This window comes from Canis lupus, chromosome 27 (assembly GCF_011100685.1).
Source record: "Canis lupus familiaris isolate Mischka breed German Shepherd chromosome 27, alternate assembly UU_Cfam_GSD_1.0, whole genome shotgun sequence".
In the NCBI taxonomy this organism is placed as follows: Eukaryota; Metazoa; Chordata; class Mammalia; order Carnivora; family Canidae; genus Canis; species Canis lupus.
The window spans coordinates 38,862,617-38,890,119 of NC_049248.1; the positions used below are offsets into that span (position 1 = coordinate 38,862,617).

The 27,503-nt window shown below is 41.8% G+C and overlaps 1 protein-coding gene and 1 long non-coding RNA gene across 3 annotated transcripts in view; one reads left to right on the top strand and one right to left on the bottom strand.

Moving 5' to 3' along the window:
• SLC38A4 (solute carrier family 38 member 4) overlaps positions 1–15,240 on the bottom strand; it is an 84,115-nt gene extending 68,875 nt beyond the window's left edge. Inside the window, exons 1-2 of the mRNA XM_038577439.1 lie at positions 15,017–15,240; positions 739–1,192 (exon numbers count right to left, since the gene is read on the bottom strand). The gene's annotated coding sequence lies outside the window, so the exon portion shown is untranslated. The remainder of the gene's footprint in view (positions 1–738; positions 1,193–15,016) is intronic.
• LOC111092749 lies at positions 904–27,492 on the top strand. Of its 2 annotated transcripts, none has more exons than XR_005380087.1 (4): positions 904–1,064; positions 7,806–8,568; positions 19,041–19,166; positions 27,028–27,492. It is a non-coding gene; the product is annotated as an uncharacterized LOC111092749 (long non-coding RNA). The 2 variants fall into 2 exon arrangements; XR_005380086.1 differs by lacking the exon at positions 27,028–27,492 and adding an exon at positions 25,356–27,019.
• Positions 27,493–27,503: the final 11 nt, after the last annotated feature.

Below are 27,503 nucleotides of genomic sequence, written 5' to 3' on the forward strand. Positions count from 1 at the left end.
GAGCCTCTCCGGGGACTCCCGGGGCCGCAGCCCCCCACCCGAGGGACCGGCTGGCCCGGCCCAGGCAGCCCAGCTGTCAGGGACAGCGGGTCTATTTTAGGTCCAGCACCCAATGTCCCCGCCCTGAGGACACGGGCCCGCAACTTGGGTAGCACTTGCCAGCACTGATCCCCAAGCCGACCCGAGTTAGGCTGGTGGCGGGGCCACGGCTGCGGACGGTGGTCCCGGGACACTCAACTGGAAATCCAAGGGGAGGGAACCCGGGGCTTGGGGCCTGGGGTGGGGGGTGGGGGTGGAGGGGGCCAACCCCCAGCCCGCCCTCCCCCCCCCCCCCCCCCTCCTGGGATTGGGCTACCTGGCCAACCTCTTGGGTAGGTGGCTATCCTGCCACCTCTCTTGCAAAGTCACACGTGAGCCTTCCCAATCGGTCCCCCTAACTCTGCCCCGGTTGACTTCATTTCTAGCCAATCCGGTCATCAGCCTGCAGTAACCCATCCAAAGCGCGATCCTTTGGAAAATCATAAGAATTGGGGTCAATCAACAAACAAGTGACAAAGAGCCTCAATACCTAACCTAAGCCCCAGACGGTTGAGAGGCCGGACTGCACACGTGTGCGTGTCCCTATGCGCTCACGCACACACACACACGCACAAACACCAATCCGGGCTGGGATCCAGCCACAAGTTTGCACACTGACAGGTCTCTAAGCCTAGCAGAAAACAGAAAAGTTTCACTCACCTGCGTCTTTTTCCACCTCTGCCGATTGGGACCCAAGGGAAGTATCGGAAAAGGGTGGATTGAGAGACCCTCCTTTCTTTTCTTTTCGCCTTTCCAAAGAGTGGAAATTTCCATCATGTGATAGGGGGCAGCATCCCCAGTGTCGCGTTTCCTGCGGACCCTCCCTTCCAGCCCAGCCACCAATCGTCAGGCGGCAACCTGAGATGTAAACAAAAGCATCCTCCCAGGTGGGCTGACTTGTCCAGCTGTCCTGCCAGAGTGAAGCCTGGGAGCCGCCAGCCCCTGCTCCCTCTTTTCTGGGTCCCTGAAACAGAGAAGATCTTGGTGTGAGTTGGGGTTTTCGTTGTTGTTTGGTTGGTTGTTGTTTTTGTGATGAAGTGTCTTCATTAGTCAAGGTTGCATTTGTCGAATCTGCCCTCTATGCAGGACTACCTGTTGATCTTCACTTTGAAGTCTGTAAAAAAAAAAAAAAAAAAAAACCTTTCAGGTAGGTTGACTCTAAACTGCCTCCAGGTTTATGGATGTCAAACCCGAGCTTGACATAAAGGGGCAAAAAAAATATTGAGGAAGGGGGTACAAATGAAAAACATGTCGTTCACAGTTAAAGTCACTTTATGTTCCGTGAAGTTGAGGATAACTTGGTAGCATTTAACCATGAGTGGGGATCTTGGTGGGAATTTTTTTTAAGGGACTTCAATTTTAACACAACCCTCAGTATTTATGGAAAAGGAATTAGGATATAATAAATAGCACTGTAATTTTAATTCTGTTTATTAAAGGCATTAGCCTACCATTTTAAGGGACACTGTTTACAGTAAAATAGTAAAACTATTTTCTGATGCTAGGCAAAATTTTTGTTTCAGAGAAGGCCTGTGTAACAAATATGTTCACAACCCTCTGTTTATTTTAGTACTCATTTGTCTTTCTTTGGGGAAAAACTATTCTCCAATGGAGAACTGACCCCACAGTTCAGCAAACTCACCAGGTAAAACGAATTGCTTTCTGAACTCTGACATGTCCAATATCGCTGTATTCAGGATGGTAAGTCTCACTGTTTAATCATACCATGAAAGCCTAGAACCATCTTATCTTACTCAGGGTTCCCATTGACTAAAAACACCAGCGGCACCTTAGCACATTAAAAAAAAAACAAAAACAAAAACAGGATAAGGACAAGAATTACCCAGATAATGCGTAATGATCAGGAACACTTAAAAAAATATCAACTCACATGCATGCGTATGTACATACGTACACACCAGATTGTACTCAAACCATCCAACAATGCAAATTCAACAGAAAGATGATGCAATAAATGACCACTTTGGAGCCTAAACATATATAAAACTCAGTATCTAAAAAATACTTGTTTTGGGGCACCTGGGTGGCTGAGTCAGTTGAGCAGCTGCTTCTTGGTTTTGGCTCAGGTCACAATCTCAGGATCCCCGGATGAGCCCCACAGAGGGCTCCCTCCTCAGCGGGGAGTCCGCTTGAGGATTCTCACTCCCTTTCCCCCACCCTTTACTCTGTGCTCTCTCTCTCTCTCCCTCTAAAATAAATAAATCCTTAAAAAAACATAAAAAATAAAAAAATACTTGTTTTATGAAAGCTGATTATCCGCTGCCTGACCAATAATGACATACCTCTTTCATTTGTCGTAATAAGAAGTTTCCATTCTAAGAAATTAGAATATGTCAGAATAATTTTCAAGTCCCTTTAAACTTGCTGAAATTAGGTTATTTTTACACTATCACGCTTTCCATTGATTGTTACTTAATAAACATGAGGGTATTTTAAAAAGCTACTAAAGTGTCAAAATTGGTAGGATTGAGAAAGGATTAGTAGACAGAGCAGGACAGATGTACATTTCTCTGTGCCTAACCTAACATATATTAAAGACAAAATTCAGATTTCTTTTTTTTATTGGTGTTCAATTTGCCAACATATAGAATAACACCAAGTGCTCATCCCATCAAGTGCCCCCCTCAGTGCCCGTCACCCAGTCACCGCCACCCCCCGCCCACCTCCCCTTCCACCCCCCCTTGTTCGTTTCCCCGAGTTAGGAGTCTCTGATGTTCTGTCTCCCTTTCTGATAGTTCCCACTCATTTTTTCTCCTTTCCCCTTTATTCCCTTTCACTATTTTTAATATTCCCCAAATGAATGAGACCATATAATGTTTGTCCTTCTCCGATTGACTTATTTCACTCAGCATAATACCCTCCAGTTCCATCCACGTCGAAGCAAATGGTGGGTATTTGTCGTTTCTAATGGCTGAGTAAAAACTCAGATTTCTAAAGTGAAAAGCCATTTCCAGAGAAAACCAAATGAGGATGGCATCATGCAATTCTACGACAGATACTAGTTAACTGTGCAACTGCTCAACTTTTTAATGAACTGCTTATTTAATCAGTCCTTGGCATCTATATCTTAGTCCAGAAAAGATATAAAACGGTGTTTCATTGCCTGATTTGCTGGAGTCCAATAGGTTACTCATCTATATAAACTGTTAACGTCAGGTGTGGGTTGAGGTAAAATGAGTTGCACTCATCTGTGAATCAGTGAAGCGCTGAACAAAGTTCAAGTGTATTATCTTTTGTAGCTAACACCCAGCAGAGTTTAAGCAGAGCTCCAAACCATGTCTCGATAGTATGAGGCAACTGACCCCCCTTTATCTTCCCTGCTACCACCCAAACCTTGAGCCAATGACGTCTCTGTTGAATCTTCCCAACAATCTTCAAACGTCTGTTCTAAACCAGTCTTTGAAACAATGAGAATTAGCCCCAACCAGCAACGTGAATACACCTACAAGACCACGGTGTAAAACACATTCTGGTTTATCATCAGATCATTCACTGGCTCCGGAGCAGTTAGCTCAAGTTTGAATGTCAGAGCCACCATCCAAGAGCTATGTGACCTTGGACAAATCACTAAGTTCTTTGTGAATCATTTTCTCCTTCTGAAAAATGGAGAACATTTCTTGATACATTGGTTTCCTATTTTCAGACAGTACTAAAAACTCGCCTAGCGATGGAGGAAAATGAAATGTTTGCAATTGAGAAAAAAGCTTACAGGGCAGATAACATTTACTACCATTTTGACAAAGCTGGCTTGACTGAAACTCTCTGCTCTAAAATTACATGAACACATTAGCACAGATATTAATACAAAATCACATTAACACATCAAAGCTCTCGGCTCTAAAATCACATCAACCTAGAATGGTTATTAGTTTTGTCATGAATACTGTTGTTTTTAAGAAAAGTCTATATGAAAAAATATTCCCCAAATATATTCTTTTGAACCAAAGCTAATACTTGAAAACAGACTTCTGTGCTCCAATGGGGTTTGGAAAACGTTGTGTTGAAAGTTATTGTGGGATTCCTCAGAGGTTTTAACCAGTCTCTCTAAGCTGGGATGGAGCTTGCAGCATTTCTCCATGACCGTGAGCCCTTTTTGGAGAAACATCTCTCAGGGCTGATGATCCAGAGTATATCCATTACCAAATTTTAGCATGAATGAATGCCTGATGAAGGAAATGGAACACAATTATTACTTAACACTGCATGACAGTGTATATAGTTCCTTGGTTTACAGACTATTGTTGAGTAGTTTGATAGCAGTGATTTTAGTAGAATTTGTATAAATTTTTTCCTTTGATAGCAGACTTTTGACATGGATTATTTCTCCATTTAATAATTATTTTAACTAGTAAAATGGCTGTAGGTTACAAAGCACCTTAATATATATTATGGCCCTTGATACTAAAATAAGCCAGCCATAAAATTATTATTTTCCCCATTCAATGAGAAAAGAAACTCAGAGACTTTAGGTAGTTTGTCCCAAAGACACAGAACAAATAAATTGACAGACTCAGCGTGAACCACTGGTTTCAAATTCATTCTCTCTCACAGCTCACCTCCCTTTACTCCTGAGCATTTTCTTTTCCAAGACTGAGAACTGTTTTCCTACCTTCAGTGTAACCAACCCTGAATGGCACGCTCAGCCATAAAATTATGATTTTTTAAAATAATTATTATAAAAGCAATTATCTATCATAATTGCATGAGCCTCTATAAATTCTAATGTCAGTATAATGACTTTATTTTATATGAATTTGAATTTGATTTATGTGAGAAACTGAGTAATCCCAGGATTGTATTTATGGTATGAGTTTTAGTGTTACGTTCTCTAAATGGGCTACTATTTCTCACTAGTACTAGGAAAAAGATACCTGAGTAGATCACTCACCGTTTCAGTTTCACACATGATGAAACAACTAGCAACTGGATCTCAAAACAAAATATCAAACTAGATCTAGGATCTTAGAAGACCCAAGTCTAGTGTCCAATATGGGGAGTCAGGAGCCAGACTGTGGGTCCCATCCAGGAGGTGAAAAGAGAGAGCTGAGCCCACGTGTCACACGCGGATAGCTCAGGGAAGAGAAAGTGCACTGTGTGGTCAACATTCAACACCAGCCCCAGGGAAGTCAACTTCTGTTGGTCTGGTCTGGAAATGGCATTATATGCAGGCATCTGACCGGCCATATTCACCAAGACATCACACTCCTTTTCCAACTTGCCACTCAAGGAAGCAATCAACTATACCCATCTATACAGCTCACATTCTAAACTACTCACTTCCCCCTGACTCCCCAACACCATGGTCTTCCACGCCTTAGTGCTTTTGAATGCATCACGCCCACCTTCTAGAAGCCCTTGCCACTGACTCTGCCTGTCATCCTCACTTTTTATTCATCTTTCAAGCCCCGGCTCAATGTCACCACTTCAGTGAATGAAACCCTTCTTGACTCCAGTTACCTTTTTCCTTGGCAGGCTGGGGACATGGTGTGGGGGAAGGGGAGTTCAAAGAAGGATGGGAAAAGAAAACCAGCATGTTCTGGACATGGAATTTAGTACTTACAACCACCTTGTGAGGTGGATGCTTTATCCCCACTTTTCAGATGAGAAAACAGAGACTGAGTTAAGCAGCTTGCAAGAGGCAGTATTAGAATTAGGACTCAGATGTAGGAGATCCCAAAGCTCTCCTCATTCTGTCCCATGAGTAAACTTGCCCTCATTTGGGTTCCGGAAATATATCATAATACATTAGACTTTAGGCCCCTCAGCAGCCAGTCTCTATTATTCTTATCTGTGTTCCTGGCATTCGCTATAGCACCTGACCCCTAGGTACTCAGCACGTCTATATCCAGTGGGTGAGTGAGTGAGTGAGTGAGTGGGTGAAGAATGCCCTACGATTTGCCAATTGTACCAAACACTATCTATTCCTGAGTCATTAAATAAAATTACCTGTGATTTATCCCTAAGGATAATCTGTATCTTTTCCCTAGTGTTTTCCTCCTAAGTCAAGAGGCATCATGATTAGGTGCCAGCTCCAGTTTTGGTGCCCAGAGAGACAATGATGAAATCTCCCAGGCTACCTGCTACTCTGACGTGCTTTGCACAACTGGTGTTTGAACAGACACTGACATTAATTTGCCATCGCCAGGTAACACAGTAGCATGACAGCTTTTCAGAAAATGATACCAAGTTACTCTAAAAGCAGATTTTACCCTTTGTGACATTCCTCTGAGAGTTAAAAACTTATTCATGTCAATCTTAACTTCATATTTTCTTTGTCTGGATAAACCAAATGAAAAGACTTATCACCCAAAGCCAGACATGTTTAATAGCAGTTACCATGTTAAATACATTTATATGTACAAATATAGGTGCAAAAATGTATTGTACATACTTGTACAAATGTCAGATGTACAGGAGACAGCCATTTGAAGTTAAACACTTGGTTTCTGATTTCTAGAACCAGATATCCTAGGTTTGAATTCCAGCTCTGACACTTACTAGCTAAAAACTACTTACATAATAATTAGGCAAATTATTAGCCTCCCTATTCCTCAGTTTTCTCATCTGTTATTCGAGGATAACAGTTGTACCTAGTCATAGAGTTGTTTAAAAAAGCTTAAAGCTGCCCCAGGGCAGCCTGGGGGGCTCAGTGGTTAAGCGCTGCCTTCAGCCCAGGGTGTGATCCTGGAGACTCGGGATCCAGTCCCACGTGGGGGTCCCTGCATGGAGCCTGCCTCTCCCTCTGTCTGTGTCTCTGTCTCTCTGTCTCTCTCCCTCTCTCTCTCTCTCTCTCTGTCTCTCATGAATAAATATATAAAGTTAAAAAAAAAGCTTAATTAAGTCACTTAGGCCACATATCCTTTTCAAATGGAAAATGCTGATAGTAGTCACATCATTTGTTAGTGAATAATTCTTATAATTACCCCAGAACCCTGTTCCCCTGGGCCTGTTTCCTCATCCCTAGTACAAGAGGGCAGACTATTTGATCCTTGCGTCCTGTGTGATCTACATTCTACAAATGACTAGCTTCTGGGTGTTCTTTTATTCCCTTGCTGCCACTACAAAACCTCAGTTTCCTATTTGACCTCTGAAGAGATGGAGGACAGGAAACAATTATGAATCTACTTCTTAATTTTCAGAAGACTAAATCCAAAATAAGACAAAATAAAACTTGCAAAGTTCCATGGAAGCCCTTCGCTTCCCGTCTTCAAATGTAGGAGAGAGAGGTGTGGAAGAGGTCAGAATTGTACGCTCCCTTGTGCACTGTCCTCTAGCATCTGGCTGTCCCAATGCTGTATTTTTGCTTCATTCTTTCTCATTGTATAATCGCTTGTTTGCCTGGTTCCTCTTGAGACTGTAAATTCTGTGGCTGTTTTGTCAAGATGTATTTGCTGAATAAATAAATGAACGGATGGGTAAATCAACTGGTGTTTCCCTGTTTTTCAAGAGGTTGAAAAGTTGAGTAATAATTTGAAGAATGGACTTTTACCAAACGGAGAATTTCAGGTTAAAATACTACTGTGAAGATGACTTTGGAACTCTCTGGTCTTAAAACTGTAACCTGGTGTTACTGGGGGGCTATGTGACTTCATTCTGGAAGGAGGATATTCCTAACCTATATGGGACATTGGAGAAGTGGAGTCTTACTGAGATCATCGTCTGTCTCACTCCATGCAAGGGGGAATTCTGTTTTCTATTCTTCCCAGGGCAGTGCTTTTCCAGTTCCTTCTCTGATGAGCCTCTGAGCAAAGCAGGTCTGGGCCCTTCTCTTTTGTGGCAATTCTACCTGGTCAGCCCTCAACAGCACCCGCCTCCACAGGACTACGTAGGTAACGTTAAATTCTGAAGAGTGAGGCACATCTCAGAAGGTGATTCCAAAGTGGAAGTTTGAAGGTTGAAATCACGACTAATTCGACTGTAGAGAGGAAGGCTCTGACGCAGAGCCTCCTGAACGCTACCTTCACTTGCAATATTCCTCCCCTCTGGACTCTGCTTACCCACAGGTAGCCCTCCATTCAAGTCTGGTGACCCCATCTCCTCCCTCAGAAAACCCAGTCCTGTCCGTAGCTACTCATCTTCTGATTTAATTACACTTATTGGGTTCCCCCTTAAAGCTGGGTGCCAGAAACAGAACAAACATGATCCCTATCCTCATGGAGTGTATAATTTGGGGAGAGAAGCTATTTTAATCAAAGTATGATACAAATATACGTAAAATGACAAAGACTACAATGAAGGAAGGATGCACTGGGCCCACAGAAAGACTTGCCTGAGGAAATGACTCTTGAGGATGAGTTTGAGGAAAGTTTTTGTTTCTTAAGACAGTAGTGACTTTAGCATTTTCATGCCCATGGGAAGGCCATGCCAGTGTTTGAGCTGGTGCTCCTGAGACGGTGGAGGGGCAGAGCCATCTCAAATAGCAAGAAGGACTTCTCTCCAAGGCAGACATGCTCTGATCTCCCAAATAAGGTAAATGTGGGATTCTGATTCTGGTTCTGGTCTCCCTGCCAGCAAGAGCCAAGGACTGGCTGGCCTATTACTTGGTCCTCTGTGAATCCACACATCTCACAGAGACGTGCTTTATTCACCTAGACATAACCAGAGTTACTTTTCCTTTTGCTTGATTCTTTAAGAATAATAGAGCTTCTCATCCCACCCATTACGGTGCTTTTGATTATTTTTCTGTCCTGCTTCAGGCCAGCCACACCGCAGTAAACATCATGGAATGTTTGTTGTCAGTGGCTACTCCCTTTGCTGTCCGGAAGGAAAGATCCAGGTTGATGGAATCTTTTTGATGAGTTCAGGAGCAAAAAAAGTTCTGGTTCTTGTGAAAAGCCTGACTGTAAAATGGGGGAGTGGGGTGGTAATAAGGAATCAGCCTCAAGCATGGGACACTGAGGACCTCCATTTAGAGAAAGATTTGGTACATGAAACACAGGTTCCTTTGAACCTTAAACAAACAAAAATGGTAAAGTCAGTTTGGAAGTGAGATTTACAGTCAGTCCCTGCATTTCTTCTTAAACTTATGTTGACATATTGCAGCATGTAGTACGTTAGGAAAGATGTGTTGCAATATTCTGCAATATTTAATGTGTAAAGGACAAAGTCACACCTCAATCCCAGGTTCTGAGTTTTGGGGGTTTTGTTTCATTTTGTTTTGCTTTACTCCTTAATCCCCACCACCTGTTTAACTCATCCTCCCACTTACCTTCCCTCGGATAACCATCAGTTTGGTCTCTGTAATTGAGTCTTTCTCGAAGTGTCCGACTCTTATTTTTCCCCTTTGCTTATTTGTTTTGTTTCTTAAATCCCACATATTAGTGAGGTCATGTGGGTATTTGTCTTTCTCTGGCTCATTTTGTTTAGCATTATGCTCCCTAGCTCCACCCATATTATTGCAAATGGCAAGATTTCATTCTTTTTTTGGATGAATAATATTCCATTACACACACACACACACACACACACACACACACACACACACACCACTTCTTCTTTATCCATTCTCCAGATGATGGACACTGGGGCTGCTTCCATACCTTGGCTATTGTAAACAATACTATTATAAACATAGGGGTGCATGTATCCCTTTGAATTAATGTTCTTATATTCTTTGAGTAAATACCCAGTAGTGCAATTACTGGATTGTAGGTTAGTTTTATTTTTAACTTTTTGAGGAACCTCCATACTGTTGTCCAGAGGGGCTGCACCAGTTCGCATTCCCACCAACAGTGTAAGAGGGCTCCCCTTTCTCTGCATCCTCTCCAACACCTGCTGTTTCTGTGTTGATTGTAGCTATTCTGATTGGAGTGAGATGGTAGTTCATTGTGGGTTTTTAAATAATGAATTAATTAATTTTGATAGAATGAGAGAGAGCATGAGCAGGGGGAGGCAAGGAGGGGCAGAGGGAGTAGCCGACTCCCCGCTGACCAGGGAGCAGGAGTTCAATCCCACAACCCTGGGATTGTGACCTGAGCCAAAGGCAGAGGCTTAACTGACTGAGCCGCCCAGGCACCCCTCATTGTGGTTTTGATTTGTACTTCCCTGCTGATGAGTGATGTTGAGCATCTTTTCATGTGTCTGTTGGCCATCTGGATGTCTTCTTTAGGAAAATGTCTATTTTTGTCTTCTGCCCATTTTTTAATTGGAGTATTTGGTTTTATTGGGTGTTGAGTTTTATAACTTCTTTATAGATTTTGGATACTAACCCTTTATCAGATATGTTGTACTTTTTCAAGTGCTGTTTCTGCATCTATGGACATGATCATATGGTTCTTATCCTTTCTCTTCTTGATGTAATGTATCACATTGATTGATTTGTGAATATTGAACCACACTTGCATCCTGGGAATTAAATTCCACTGGATCGTGGTGAATGATTTTTTTTTTTTTTAATGTACTGGTGATTTCAGTTTGGTAGTGTTTTGTTGAGAATTTTTTCATCTATGTTTATCAGGAATATTGATCTATAGTTCTCTTTTTTTAGTGGTGCCTTTATCTGATTTTGGTATCAGAGTAATGCTGTCCTCATAGAATGAATTTGGAAATTTTCTTTCTTGTATTTTCTTGAGAAAATATTTTCTCAATGTATTTTCTAAGAAAAATACATTTTCTTGTATTTTTTGAATAGTTTTAGAAGAATAGGTATTCACTCTTTAAATATTTGGTAGAATTTATCTGTGAAGCCACCTGGCTGTGGACTTTTGTTTTTTGGAGGCGTTTTTTGATTACTGACTCAATTTATTTGCTGGTTATCAGTCCGTTCAAATTTTCTATTTCTTCCTGTTGCCGTTTTGGTAGTTTATTTGTTTCTAGAAATTTATCCATTTCTCCTTGGATGTCCAGTTTGATGGCATGTAAGTTTTCATAATATTCCGTTATGACTGTATTTCCATGGTGTTGTCATTTCTCCTCTTCATTTGAGCTTTATTTGAGTCTTCCCTCTTTTTTTTTCTTGATAAGCCTGGCTATAGGTTTATCAATTTTATTGATTTTGTTTTCAAAGAATCACCTCCTGATTTCATTGATCTGTTCTATTGTTGGTCTATTGTTTTTTTTTTTAGTTCTTGTATCATTTATTTCTGCTCTAATCTTTATCATTTCCTTCCTTCTGCTGGTTTTACATTTTATTTGTTGTTTTTTTTTTTTTCTAGCTCCTTTAGGTGCAAGGTTAGGTTGTTTATTTGAGGTTTTTCTTGCTTCTTGAGGTAGGCCTACATTGCTGGAATCTTTCCTCCTAGAATTGCTTTTACTGCATCCCAAAAGTTTTAGACCATTATGTTTTCATTTTCATTTGTTTCCACGTATTTTCTTTTATTTCTTCTTTTATTTCCTGCTTGACCCATTCGTTGTTTAGTAGCATGCTATTTAACCTCCATGTATTTATGGTCTTCCAGGATTTTTCTTGTGACCGACTCCTGGATTCATAAGAGTTCTGTGTTTTTTAATGTAACCAATTTTTATGCTAGCAACTTAACTTATAACATAAAGGGAAAATCCTACCTAATAAATGTACCCATGTGCTAATATGTAAGTTCGTCATTGTGATCATGACATTTGGTTTCCAAATATAAATTCCAAGTCTCCTCATCAAACCAAGTCTTCTGCTCAGAAGCCTATTTGTACCCTTGTTCTCACTTTAAAATTATCCCACTACATAGGGTCCCTATTCTTTACCAAAGCACACCCCTCTTCAGATCGGTCTTAGAAGAAGAAGAGTGAATTGGATAGAATGTGACTTTGGCACACTGTTCAAATTCTCCTTTGACTGCCCCCTGGTCCCTTTATGTCAGTCCACTGTCCTATTTCCTATCTCTTAAGTGGCAAGAAAGTATATTCTGCCCAAAAAGGAAGTTAAACTCCTTACTTTGCTTCTTGGTGTAGTGTCTTAATCTCGGGACAGCCCATCAAAACTTACTGCCCCTTCTCTCATTTATCAGAAGCTTGTTCTTATTTAAATATCTGCAACTGAATGTTTAGGGCCTTTAGGTACCACCTAAGCAAAACCCACAGAGCTGCTTCCTTGCAAAGCAAACCCTGAAAAGAGCTGTTATGGCAGCCTTCAGAGGCATCATCCTTTCTGGAGCTGACCTTGGCTCAAAAGATGAATGTTTGGCATCTGTCTCATATATCTTCCACTTTCTCTTGCCCCATGAAAGGTATGTGTGTGCTGGTGTGTGTGTGGTGGGGGTGGTGGGGTGGTGAGGCAGGGCTCTCACCTTCTCATCCTTCTCCATATCAAAGCCTGCTCAGAGGACAGGCCTGATAAACCTGCTGGCTTTGAGATGTGAGAATTTAAAGTACTCTCTTCTGTTTATTAAGCAACGATTTACTGAACACTTCTATGCTGGGTAAGGTCTAAGAGACAAACAAATTAGACATTCTCTGTTTTTGAAAATGTGCAATCTAGTGGAGGGGGTCATACATATAAAAATAATTCATATAAATGGGAGTAACCGTTGGTGTGGGGTGGAAAGTTCCTCCCCATGAGGAACATGTATGGGGGAAATGCAGAACTAAGCAGCCTCGTGGTTCTGGTTCGGACATGGTAGGAACATATCTCCATACCTTCCCAAAAGCAGCATGGTAGTGTTTAATGTTATTATTCCTTTTCTCTGGCACTTGAAGTAGGCTTCTTTCTTAATGATGTTTAATATTAACAGAATAATAAAACAATCTTTAGGCCAAAGGGCCTAGGACCTCTAAATTTGAATTTCAGATACCAGAAAGGAACGTTCTGTGTCCCTATGGTCCCAGATCGCTGACAGGTCTGTGCAGAGGTTTGTACCAGATTTATCTAGAGCACAGAGTAAAATAGAAACTCTCAGACTCCATTCTGGAGAAGTTGATTCAGTAATGTTGGGCTGTGGCCTTTGCTTCTATATTTTAACCACATACCTCAGGTCGTGTTAAGGTGTGGCCAAGTTTGACAGTTGTACTATCTCCTGAAATGCCTGAAATTATACCAGGTTGGGGCATGTCTATTTGGAAGGCCAGCTCTCTCCCTTTCCTGGGACCATAGCTTAGTGTCAGAGAGTGACTTAGGCTCCAAACAGATTGAATTCATTGTGTTTCAGTGTCCATATGAATTTCATGGATGCTGCTTGCTCCAGAATACTGGCCCGTGAACTTCAGCAGGATGGGGCCATCTGGCATGGGGCCTGGGACCAGATCAATAGTTTGCATGGCCACCTGAGTAGGAGTTCTACAGGATACTTGTGAAAAATGTCCTAATCCTACCCCAGGTCTGTTGAATCAGAATCTCAGGAATGGGCAGGAATCTAATTTTAACAAGTTCAGTCCATATTTAAGATATCCCTCAAGTGGCTCGTGCTGCTACTGAGGTTATAGACCAGGCTCACCACCGAGGAGACAGATTTGAGGGCTCTGTTGGGAAGGTGACAGGTCCAGCTGACCAAATACAGTATCTAAAGGGTCTGGGGACAACTCACCATAGTGTGGAAGAACAAGGGGTCCATGGAAGGGGAGTAGCTGAGGAGGAAATTCTAAGCGGTGCCATGGGGAGGGTGGAGAGAGACCTGATTTGGGGGATTCAGGAAATACTTTGGTCATGGATTCTCTCAGCAGAAGGACCCTGGAATTGGGGGGGACACCAGTCTCTCCAAGGAGGCCAGGGTCCAAGGCCGATTCCCAAAGAAGAATTTAGATGGAAGAAAAAAATATAGCAACTTGCTATGAACTCTGGGAACAGCAGTGATTCGAGGTGGAGTCTCTGAATAGAAGGTTCCTCTGAACTGAGCTGAAATGGCTTCTGCAGGTGGAAGTCAAAGGGCCACTGTGAGTAAGGGGAGGCGTAAGGCCAAAGAGGGGTAGCACTCGAGGGCCCTGCTGTGCTGGTAAAGCCAAGGTACAGAGGAGGTGGCCACAGCACCCTAACTGCTGCGAGAAAGTCATGGCCCTGAACTCTGGGGTAAACATTCTAGAATGCCACCTTTTCATGTTTCAGTCCTATGAGAAAATGATTATAAGAAAACAGAACCCTGAGGAGTTACAAAAAAAAAAAAAAAAAGCTGTCATTTCTACTTTCACTTATAAAGAGCAGCTGCTTTATACAGCCAATAAAATTAATTTACAAAACTTTTGCCCATTTCAATAACAAAAAGGAATGAAAAAAGAATGTGAAGGACAGTACATAACTAAGTATACAAGTATACAAGGAGACATTAGAACAATGCCATTCTGGGGGTGCTTTTTAAAAAATAATTTTGTCAGTAATTTATGTTATGGGAATTAGACTAAATAATGAGTTTTTAAAATGTGAAATTAAGGGACGCCTGCGTGACTTAGCGGTTGAGCGTCTGCCTTTAGCTCAGGGCATGATCCCAGAGTCCCGGATCGAGTCCCAGGATCCAGTCCCAAGTCGGGCTCCCTGCATGGAGCCTGCTTCGCCCTCTGCCTGTGTCTTTGCCTCTCTCTCTGTGTCTCTCATGAATAAATAAATAAAATCTTTTAAAAATAATGAAAGTAAATGTGAAATTAAGCAAAAGGATAAACTCATCCATTGTCTCTTCTGCATGTCTAATGTATAAAAACATTGGACAGATTTTAGCATCCCCCAAATGATATTTTTCATTCATAGATATTTATTGCCTATCTATCCTAAGACATAGTATCATATCTACACCATATAAGCGTAAATTTAGTAGAGGTTAAATAATACTATATGATACATAATGTATGATATGTACTATAATATATACTATTTTATAACATGTGTTACATAACATTATATTATTTACATGATATGTCACATATATACACATACACATTTATACATGTATTATGCACTGTATGCATAAATGCACATATACAATATATACATATGTATACATATATATATCTCCTATCAAAGTAACAGAAGGAGCTGGTTCCTTTCCTCTCAAAGTGCCCCAGTTACCTCCAAGTATGTCCAAAGGGGACACCTCACACATTTCCACACACCAATCACTGTAGTCTGTCGCAGTCAACACCCTGTTCCTCGTTTCCTCCTGCGGCACCCATTCCACTACAGCTGTCCAAGGAACCACTTGGAAAAGCTCAGAGGACATCCTGGCCCACACTCATAGTGTGGTCTCCAGAATGCCCATGTGTCTGTCAGGGCCCGGATGGGTTGGGTGGTGGTGGAAAGAAGGGACTTCTCTATTCCTTGGGCCCTGGCAGGAAGCAGAGGCCACACCAGCCCCAGCATCCTCTTCCTCCTCCTTTAGCTCAGCCTCTTGCCCGCCAGCCATAAAAGCCATGCCCACATATGTTACTGGCAGGAAATGATTAGTGGGGTAGGGTGGGAGAAGGAGCTGGGACCTGGAAGTTTCTAGATTGATAGCAACCAAGCCCAAAGTGTGACTTTATCAATTGCTAAACCCACACTTGGGATTTGCTCTAGCACAGGAGAAAATAATCATGTTTTTAATAAGCTTTTAGGACAACTACCAAGGATTGAATTCATTGTGTTTCAGTGTCCCTATGACACTGTATTGTCATGTCAACAAGAGTATTGTCTCTCATTCCTATGATCTTTGAGGCAAAAATTGCTTATAGGCAAGTGTTATTTTTACCTCTGTGTGAGGTAGGGAAAGAAGGAAGAATATTAGAAGTGCTTATGATGCTAATGATTTGTTAACTAACTTTTGTCCTTCTAGCAAATCATCTGTTTTTCCTGCTGTGGGAAACACATACAAAGATCTGATATTAAAATTTAATTTAAAGTCATACGGAATGGGTCCCATGCCTGCCTATTACCACCTGACACACAAGTATGGTAACTAGCAACTTAACTGACACCGTAATTGGGACACTTGTGGGGCTGTGATCTGTCTAAAATTGAGAGAGAAAGGTCTTCCCATTAGGAAACTGAGTCCACCAAATCTCAAGTCTGGGAGAGAGAGTTGCCCTCCCTTCCTCTCTGGGACCCTAGTGTTAAAAGCAGAACCAGGGGTGCCTCAGATTGAAGAAGGAGGGCGGGAAGAGCCAGTTCCACTGTCCTGGTCTCACATTGGATGTCCTTGGGGTCTCCTTGGCCCCCTAGTACCTGAGATCTCACTTTCTGGCTCTCTGTGCCCATCAGGGGCAGACCCTCCCCTAAGGCATCTCCCTGAATGTTCACTGTTGTGAACATTCTGTGCCCATCAGGGGCAGACCCCCTCCTAAGGCATCTCCCTGAATGTTCACTGTTGTCCACACCCAGGCCCTATCCTCCTGCACTAAAGGGTAGGCACAGCTGTGCCCTGCAGTGAACAAAACGACAAGACTCATGGCCACTGGAGCCACAAAAAACAGAGCACTTGGGACGCCTGGGTGGCTCAGTGGTTGAGCGTCTACCTTAGGCTCAGAGCGTGATCCTGGGGCCCTGGGATCAAGTTCCACATCAGGCTCCCCACAGAGAGCCCTCTTCTCCCTCTGCCTGTGTCTTTCCCTCTCTCTCTGTGTCTCTCATGAATAAATAAATAAAATCTTTTTTAAAAATTTAAAAAAAACCCAACCCAACACTCTGTGGGCTCTCCTTACAAAACACACCAGAATTCACGGTCTGTAGGATTTCTCCCCCTCTCTCTGTTCCTCTCATGCGGTCTCTGACAAGAAATCTGGAGATCAGCTCTATCAGGAACGTCTTTACCTGAGTGCCTGGCCCTTGTGGTGAACGATGCCTCAACAATGTGGAGATGGCAGTTCCAAGTAGTCACCTCAAATTTCTGCGTGACGGTGCTCATGGAGGTATTAATGATACACTAATATGTGTGGGGTGGGGGGAAGGAAGAGTCTGAGCAACTCAATGAGATAGCTCCCATTTACTTCATTTTTTAGTGCAAAGTTGAAGTTTTTATGCATTCAGTGACTATTTCTCAAACATCTGTCTTCTCTCTACCATGACCAGAGTATCAGCATGAGGAAGGAGCTCACAATTTAATGGGGGAGGTGGGGGGGTGGGTTAGTGCAGGGACAGACATGTGTTAAGTATAATGTGGCCACCCAGAGCCAGACATGGAACTTCACCTGAGGCTGGAGGGAGAGAGAGGAGATGTCCTTACCTGATGCCTTAATGAGGGCTTCTATACTAAAATGCCACAGACTGGGTGGCCCGTTAACAACAGGAATTTATTTCTGAGATCTATAGTCTGAGGTCAAGGTGCTAGCATGGTTGGGTTCTGGGGAGACCCCTCTTCTGGTTGCAGACTGCCAACTTCTCTGTGGGATATGTTATGGCAGAAAGAGGGCCTGTGACCTCTCTCGGATCCCTTTTATAAGGACATTAATCCCATTTGTGAGGTCTCCGCTATCATGACCTGATCACCTCCCAGAGGTAATTATCTTCACATTGTGGGTTAGGATTTCAACACATGACTTTTGGGGAGACACAGTCAGTCAGTAACACCTGAGTCTCGAAGGATCATGAAAGATGGGGATTAAAGGCAGCATGGTCTTGCTGACCGATGAAGGTTGACAGAGAATCTAGAGGAAGCTCTTCCATTAGCCTACGGTTCTACAGAACAAATATTTCTCTGTAGAACATAGAGTTTCAGTTATAGTTCAGAGGGATAATTTTTCTTGCTTCTTGAGGGGGCACTTACTGGAATGTGTCTTCATCAAACAGATTTATTTAAAATAGTTCAGATACAGTTTGTTGACTTCTTAGTGAGTTGGCAATGGAACTACATCTGAGAAAACCTTGTCACTACGCTTAGTGATTGCCAAGTTAGAATGAGAAAGACAATATGACGGCAAAAAAAAAGAGACTTGCGGAGAGCCTGGATGACTTAGTCAGTTAGTGTGTGACTCTTGGTTTGGACTCAGGTCATGGGCTCAGGGTCATGGGATGGAGCCCCTCATCCTTCAATGGGATTCTTTCTCCCTTTCCCTCTGTCCCTCCCCACTCTCTCGCTCTCTCTCTTAAAAATACAATACAATACAATCTTAAAAAGAGAGAGACTTGGTTCTGTTGATAAATAAGGTGAAAGAACACCTGTGGAAAATAAGTTTCCTAGTTTGTAAATGCTGCTTAATCAGTTGTAGTAGTAATGAAACTGTCTCTGGGGAGCACTGTGTCCTTCCCCAAATGCTTTTCCTGTACCTTCTTTAGTTAAATCTGCTGATTTCACTGAATAGCATCCCCAGACAAGAACTTATGTATATTTACATTTGTTTATTGGCTGTTTACTATGAGTTGGGCACCAGGACAAACATTTTCCATGCTGTTCACCTTGTCCTGATGCTGCCCTGTGAGATAAGAGCTCTACTGTCCCATATTACAAGGTCCACACAGCAGACTCCACCAGGGGAACCCATCACTGCCTCTTTCATCCCATGACTACGTCTTTGATATCATCCTTTTAACATTATGTACCCCATCACATCTCAACTATTTTTAAATACTTGACATACCTACTCTCCCTTCACTGGTTGTTAGATCAAATACACCTTATGAGTCTGAAAAGAATCTTCCAATCCAGTGTCTCACTGGATTCTGAGCAGCTGTCTCCTGCAGTGGCTCTGGGTAACCCATCTGGGGCGTAGCTTGGTTCCACCATTTACTACCCTAGCAAGCCATTTTTACTGCCCTGTGCTTCCTTGATAAAATTGAGATAGTAAAAAAAAAAAAAAAAAAAAAAATTGAGATCATAATGGTGTACCTCATGGGGTTGTGTGAGGGTGGAAAGACAAAAACCTAAAATGGAACAAAATCGTGCCTGATGTAGTAAATACTCAGTAAACATTAGATTTTAATATTATTGTTCTGATTGCTGTCATTGATTACCATTACTTTCTCACATTTGCATTTGCAGCTAATACTCTATAAATCTATTCTCTTTCCTGTATTCTTATTAGATATGTTCACATAATATATTCATATTAAATATTATTATTATTATTTACACAAATAAAGATAATTTGCTCTCTTTCCCACCACCTGCCTCTAAACTTGTTAGGCATTGGCAGGACTCAGCTCCAGTTGGATTTTCCTCTTTGAAACCCTTCCTGACCCACACTCCCTTTGGAGTCACCGCTACGCTTTGTGACCTACATCTTCAGCATCGCTCATGGCACTCATTATAGTAAGTTGCTTATATATCTAGCTCCCTAATAACTCTGGGCTCATTAGCATCAGGGAGCATGCCTTATTTATCCTTTTGATCTCAGTCCATTGCAGATTTCCAATTATTTTCAGTTAATGAATGGATGAGTGAATTAATGTTAGAGGGATCTTACTCATTTTTAAAATAAAGTCTACACATCAGAGCAGGAAGAGGCTCATAGAAATAACTAAGTCTGTCCCCTCTATTCCCATTATCCCTTCCTTTAGAGATGAAGAAGCAGAGGTACAAAGGGGTAATTTCGCCTACTGTCACACTGACAGTAAGTGGCCAGAGTATGCATGTGGAAGCGTCTGGCCCTTGGCAGACAATCAGAAATAGTTGCCAAACAAGAAACCAAAATCCAAATCCTAGGTCTTTTTTTTTTTTTTACTATGCTTTGTCCCTTTCCATCATGAGTCATTGTATCAGCAAAGATGCTTTTAGCTACAAGTAACAGAAAATGCAACTTTACAGGTTGGCTTAAATAATAAAGGCCCCTATTTGCTCTATGATTTTTAAATCTAGAAGGTAGGGTCGAGTTCAGGGCTGGTGTGATTCAGCAGCTTAGTGAGATCATGGTTTTCTTTCTATGTCTCTGTGTTGCATCCTGCAGTAGGAGCTTTATACTAAAGCCGCCTTCTTAAGGGTGGCTGCCAATTACTCTCAGGGCTATGTGCTTTGACATCCACATCCAGAAAGGAGAGAAAGTGAGTGAGGGAACAGTTGTGGATGGGGGTCGGGGTTAAGAATGTGCAGAGAAAATGTGAGTCACTGCTAATGGGTATGAGGTGTCTTTTGGGGATGATGAAAATGTTCTCAAGTGGATTGCGGTAACTGCTGTACAAGTATGTGAGTATACACCATTAAATTGTACACTTGAAGTGAATTGCATGGTATGAGAATTATATCTCAATAAAGCTGTTTTATTGTTATAAGTCAGAAGAACAGCACTTTACCTGATAGCTCATTTTCTGCCAGTACCCGAGAAGTTTTGTATGACCTCAAGTGAAATTTAAGCTTGCTTTATCCCAAGTTATGTATAATCTTCAACACAATATGAATGTGGACACAGGTGAGATGTATGACTCTGCTGCCATGAAGTCTGAAGGCCATTAGATGAAGACAGGAAGAGAAGAGGACATCAGGGACACTCCTGTACCTGAAGGGGAATTCTATTGAAACTCAAGCATCAGTTTTCCCTCTCCCTTTGGATTACTTCCTTCTAGTAGCATTGTTGGGGAAGTGGGAGGACTTAACTTAGGTCAATTTCTCTTTTTCTTTCTTTCTTTCTTTCTCTTTCTTTCTTTCTTTCTTTCTTTCTTTCTTTCTTTCTTTCTTTCTTTCTTTCTTTCTTCTCTGATTTTATTTATTCAGAGAGAGAACAGACATGGGATGGGGGTGGTGCAGAGGGAACAAGAGAGAGAGAATCCCAAGCAGACTCCCTGGTGAGCATAGAGCTCAGTGGGGCTCAACCCGACAACCCTGAGACCATCACTTGAGCCAAAATCAAGAGTCAGATGCTCGATCGACTAAGCTACCCAGGCGCCATGACTTATGTCAATTTCTAAGCAGTCTACTTGACTTCTCATATTCCACTCTGTTTCTGAGCTCTTGGTCACAGGCCACTGTCTACTTTACTGCTCTTTACAGCTCCAAATTGAAGGATTCCAGTCCCTGTCAAAGAAATGTTGCCACCCTCACAGGGGCATTTGTGGAGATGAGCTAGTTTGCTAGGGCTGTTGTGACAACCTGTCTCATACCAGGCAGCTTAAAACAAAGAATTTATTCTTTCACAGTTCAGGAGGCTAGAGGTCTGACGTCAAGGTTTTGGCAGGGCTCGTTCCTTCTGAAACGAATTCCATGCTCCTCTCCTAGCTTCTGACGACTGCAGGCAGTCCTTTACATTCTTTGGCTAATGGGTCTCCCTAATCTCTGTCTCTGTCTTCACATGGTCTTTTTTTTTTTTTTTCATCTCTATGTTTTCTTCCTTTCTCTCTTATAAAGGACACTAGTCACTGGATTTAGGGCACACCCTATCCAGGATAATCTAAACTAGAGATCTTTGCCTTAGTTATATCTACAAAGGTTTATTCCAAATGATCACATTCTGAAGTTTCAGGGTGGCATGGATTATTGGAGGACACTATTCAACCCACTATAAAAAGTGAAGGAATCCTTCCCTATTGAGCCTGTTCTTTTTTACTCTCTACAATTCATTACACACAGTTATGTGGGTTCATCAGATTTTGCTGGAAGTTTGATGAAAATATAAAGGAACTATAGCATATAAGGGAAAAGCAACTATATGCTAATTATGATTTTTTGGAACCTAATAAAACATTCCTTAAGTAATTAAGCCTTTCATAGTCATCACTCCATGAATAACAGACCTTCTATCTCAGGCCCATGAACCATGGAGAAGGGCTTCCTTCTTCAAACCCTCATGGTACAGCTGTCCCTTCAGTACTCCAGGGATTGCCCTTACCCTAGAGCCCTTCCCTTTCCCCAACAGGTAGTTCAGGGGACCCAGTCATTATTAACCATTTCCCTAAGTCGAAGTTATTTACTACTAGAGGAACACCATAAGGATGAGTCCAACAGGATGGTCCAAGGTGGGGTTGGCAAACCTGCAGTACAGTAGAAAAATCAGGACTGGGTGTAGCACTCCATATACCACTCTTGTGAGTTACAGCTATGCTCCTTTCTTTTTCTAATTGTCCCCACATCTCTCAAGAATAGTTTCTCAAAACAATAGAGTTTGTATTCTTCTAGGTACTTGCGAGAAAAGGTCCATCACTGGGGCATGTATCCCTTAATATAAGGGCCAGAGTATGTTTTTAAAGGTGATATTCTTCTATATTCTTTCCTCACCCATTCTTGGGGGTAGTGGAGAGGAAGGGTTGGTGGTGGTTGTGGTAATAGGTAGTACTGGGGAGGCAGGCAGTGGATTCATTGTCCTGTTATAATACCAAAGTCATTTCTGATTAGACACCAACAAGATCACTAGTCTTGTTTCAGACATAGTTCGTTTCCAAATTTTGAGTATATTCTTGTGTATAGAGGGCTCACAAAGGTACCGTCAATTCATTAAACCAGACTAATGACTTTTATGTGCAGCCAACACAAATAATATTGACCAACTTCTTGCTTCTCATTATCCTGAAATATAAATAAAGCCAAGATTTTATTCATTATGGTTTCTATAATGTTGGAAATTCTTACAAAATATGTCAGCAAAGTCTTTTAGAGCACATCTTCTTAGGTAGGGCCTAAACCTTTCCTACTGGAGCCAAGTGACACCTTGGCCATATCTCTAATCCTTTATTTTTCCCTTAACTGATTCTGGCATTTAATGTTTTGGCCTGATTTAGTCTTTAGTTCCTGGAATATTTTATTGTTACTGTTTGTTTAATTATGAAACATGTCATTCATACAAAAATTACAGAGACATATAACAAGCACCTGTGTATGCACCCCTAGACTTCACCAAATGTCAATAGCTTGCATGCTTTGGAATTTTTTTTAAAAACAAATAAAACATTACAGATTCATTTAGGGCCAAGGAGGTGTAGGCTTTTTGGTTTTTTTTTTTTTTAATCTTCTTATTGATGGTAATATTTTAAAATTCGGTCAAGAGAAATTTTATTTCAAGAAGGTACTAAACTTCTTCTGAAAGTGTTTTTCTTTTAAATGACTGGAAAGTGAGTCTTCTCAATGATGGCTTTCTGGATATCTCTATCCCAACCTTTTTTCTCATTCTGCAGTTCTTCTCGACTTGTCCCATTAATGCCCGTGTTTTGATTACTACTCTGATGACTCCTTAGTTCCTATCTTTAACTTAGGTCTCTCTTTGGAATACCAGAGTGGTACAGCCAGAGATCACCTTGTTGTGCCACAAGCCCTTCCATCTTAACATAATCCACGAGACCCATGATTTCCTCTAACTGCTTTTCCCTTTCTTTGCAAATTGCATCATCATTCGCTCAGTTAAGCATTTCCAACCCCTGAGACACCTTGATGCTTTATTCTACAGAGCACTTCTCTAAATGCATCAGCATGTCCTCCTAATTCTAGCTCCTCAAATAGGTATCAAACCGACTTCTATCTTCTTCTGTGACCACCAGCCTAGTCCAAAGTATCATCTGCTTCCATGATAGCAATAGGTTCCTGATTCTTCTCTATCCTTCCTAGGGCCCTCCAGCAGGTTCTCCACATGGTAGTAGATTTTCAGAACACAAATCTGATAAGACCCCATCCTGCTCGACTCTGATTCTTAAGCTAAAAAAGAGTTGTGCATGGTCAGCATAGTCTGCTGCCCAGACTGTTCCTCTTTGCCTCTTCTGTTACCCTCATTCTATGTCCCAGTTGCCAGGTTTTGAAAGCAATATGCCTCTTCTTCTACCCAGAGCCTTCGCATGTGCTGTTCCCTCCTTATGATGTATTTACTCACTTATGGAGTTAAGTTCTATTCATTACTTAGATCTCAATATTATTTCCTTAGGGGAGCTTCCCTGACCCTCCACAATCTGGGTCAAGTTTCTTTGATATTAGTTTGTATTCCACTATATTCTTTTCATCCTGGGACTTTTCTCAGATATAATAATAAACTCTTTTGTTTATTTGATTAAAATTGATCTTCCCATCTCCCTATCCCCTAGGAATATATTGTAAGATCTAAGAGAACATGAATAAATAAGTGAATCTCAAGCTACACAATTTATAGGTAGTCTCGCCCTGCCTGGATCAAGTGGAAACAAGTGTGGTAGTGCCGATAAACAAACTTATGGCATTCTGGGTTTCCATTGTCATGGTCTCTCCCTCCACTGTTTCAAAAATAACATTAGGCCATAAGCAAATAATACCATTTTATAGTAAGGTGAAGGAGGGAAAGCTCCTGACATAAGATGCTTGATGAAAGATAGACTTATATTTTGGTATCTTAGTAAAATGTAAAGAGCAATGAATCCAAATTCCTTAACTGTTCTTAAGTGTCAGCCAGGAGGGACAATGGCTAGCCTCAGTTTCAGCCTCTAAAGTAACAATATGCTCCTTCTAAGTGAGTTGTAATAACTAAAAATTATACATCCACAGCACCCGTACCATAGTAAGAGTCGGTAAATATTTGCAGACTAGAGAAACAACTGAATGCATAAATTAGCGAAAGCGAAATACCCAAATAACAAATGCTCAATGAATTGTAACCATAACAATATTATAAAATGACAGGAAAGAATGCTTTCTTGTAAGTAAAAGGAAGCAGTGAGCTGGTGTGGTAATGAAAGATTGAAACTCAGTGGAGAGCAATCCTGGACAATAATCCAGAGCAGGTTTGGGGTCCAGGTATGGTGCCTGGGCAGCTTGGCTATGTTAACCACTCAAGAATAGGAAGACTCCGACAGCCTGTTGTCTACTGTTACCTGATGTCCACAGGCAGCTGTAGATAAAAAGGAATGGAGAAATAGGGCCTCACAAAAGAAAGGAAGGGATGAGCCACAGACAGAGGGGTAGAACCAGCAGAGGGGTGGGTGACCTCTGAGGTCACCTCTGAGACCAAAAGGCAACTGTCAGAACTCCAAAGAGTCAGTTCAGGTGGGAACAAAACCATGTCCTCCGTACCTAATGATAGCAATACAAGAGTCAAGGATGACTTTGGCAATGACGATTTTCAGCTAAGTGGTGGGGCTAAAGGCAGAATCAACTGAGCCGGGCCAGGAGCAGGAGGTGAGGTACACAGACAGAGAGCTTGCATTCTTCTTTCAAGAAATTTGTCTGGAATTGGCAGAGGAGAGACTGGGTGGGGTAGTGCGAAGTGGAGACAGGGTTGAGAGAGAGGCTTTTTTGTTTGTTTTGTTTTTAGGTGAAGATGCTTAGCATATTTATAGTCTGAGAAAGGAATTGGAATTAGTGTTCTGGGGAGAGAGGATAATTAATTTTTTTTTTTGAGAGGACAATTAATTCGTTGAAGTTCTGAAGAGGCGTCAGGGTGCTTGTCCAGCCCTCATCAGCCCCCAGGACACCCCAAAATTTTTTTTAAAATGCATTCTCGATATCCCCTCTCCATTCATCCATAAGGCCCTGGACCCTCTCTCTTAGTCTGGGCTTGTATTTGCATTCTTGACCTCCTGCTGGATTCCCCTGACCTTTTACTTTGCCTCTTATTTTCTTTAGCCTGCTCTCACCCTTAAGATCTGATGACGGATTTAGCTTGTCTGGCACACAGCCACCATTCGCCTTGGCTGCACTACTGCCTTCACCCTTAGCTGTTGCAACTCTTGGCCACCCTGGGTAAAGGCCCTGCCAAGCCCCCCTCCCAGACTTGTCCACGTGGAGGAGAAGTGCTTCCAGGAGGAGCTCACAGCAAGAGGATGAAGTCTGAGTGCAGAGGGAAAGTGAGCTTGGCCAAAGGCTGGCAAGGAGGAGAGACAAGGAACCAGTGGAATTTCCCAGGAAGGGCGACTTGACTGTTCCCTTTAATCTGATTCTGTACTATTCTGTTTTGTTTTGTTTTTTTAGCCATGACAATATACTATGTGAAAAACAAAGCTTTTGTTTTTAAAACAAAAACTGATAAATGAGGAGAAGGAAGTGTGTTCATTCATTCATTCATTCAGAGATACTTCCAGAGCCCCAGGTAGACCACCTGCTAGGTGCTGGGGACACTGGTGAACAGTCTCCATCCCCGATCTCAGGGAGCTTTCCACTAAGCAGGATTGATGAGCAGACATTAAGCAAATAATTACACACTTGCTTGCGTCAGTGCAGAAGTTGGGACTCTGGGAGAGTTCGACCCTGAGCGCTTCTGCTTTCCCTGAAAGGTAGGAGGCAAGGTCATTTGCTTGGAAAGGGACTGGAGCTGGGTAGGGGGCTTGAAAGCTACGAGGAAGGTTAGGGAAAAGGGTTGCAGGAAAGGGGGGGGGGCATGGAAACAGGAACAGAACTGCGCAGACCTTTTGCTTGAATGTCTCCAAGCTCAAGTCCCAGAGCCTGATTTTAAGCTGGCCATCCATGTCACATGTGTAGCAAATTCCTTTTCTTTCGACTCTGTTAGTCACCATTCTCCTTTTAGCATTGCCAGCAGGGATCTCCTTTTGCAGAAGTATCTTCAATTCACAGTGATCATACTGGTAATAGCCAATCCTTATCTTCAGGACTATTAAGTGACAGGATAGACCTTTAGATTAAAAGCAATATGATAAAAATAAATAAATAAATAAATAAATAAATAAATAAATAAAAGCAATATGACTGTGGCCTTATTAGGTTCTTAATTAGACTTTAAGGCCCTACTCTTAAGAGTCACTCCGCCCTCGTCCCCTGGGCTTTGGCAAGCTCAGAACCATTGCCTTCCCAGGACATTGGCACCATAGCCCTGATGAAGCCCCAAATATATTACCAATAAAGTGACTCCAGTGGTATCTATTGTTAAACAACAACCCTTTAATCACAGTCTTATAAATTATAAGTGCCTTGGAACTTTTTTTCCCTTAATCTTACGTGCACATTTCTTAACATCATTCACTAACCTACAAGCGTATATTTTCTGGATATTGGAAAAGAGAATTAAAAACAAGACAGGCATCTCCTCACATGTTTCTCTTGCAGAAAGCAGTGCTTTATTTCATTGATCTACAGGGTCTACCTTCTGTGCAGTGAATTTTCAAATGTATGTGGAGTTTCCTCTTGAATGCTGTACTAAATCAGGGCGTTTTCAGATATGAAAGAGCAAAACAAGAGGTTGTGACAAAGAGAAGTATTTCACGAATATGTTCTAGATAACGGATTCACTCATTCTGTGCACATCTTGCCTAAATCCCTCCATTCATTTTGTTTGTTTTTACAGGAGATGTCTATCTGGGGCAGCTCGATCTGTTACGAGCTGTGAGGAGGGAGACAAGGAGAGACAAGATTTGTTGCTGAGTTTTTTAAAAAAAAAAAATCTGCATATGTTTCACATAATAGGCAAATAAATGTTTATTAAATTGAATTAAATTGAACCAGGATCAAGGACGTGTGGCTTATGGTTGAAAAGCACGTTGCTATGGTACACCGTTGAATCAACAGTACTGGGATGGAGTGGGGGTGAGGTGGGGAAGAGAAAGGAAGAAGGCAAAAATCTAAAAGTGAGGACACAGAAGCAAAGTGAACGGAGCACAGCTGCAAAGATGGAGATCGGTACCTTTATGCCTTATTTGTATTTTCCATTTGTATGTGTGTAAGTGTGTATATGCAGCAGTGTCCACATGCGTGTGTGGAGCTAGGATAACATGACAGGGTCAGACGTTAATAAATAAGAAATCGAGTTAAACTTCATCGCAT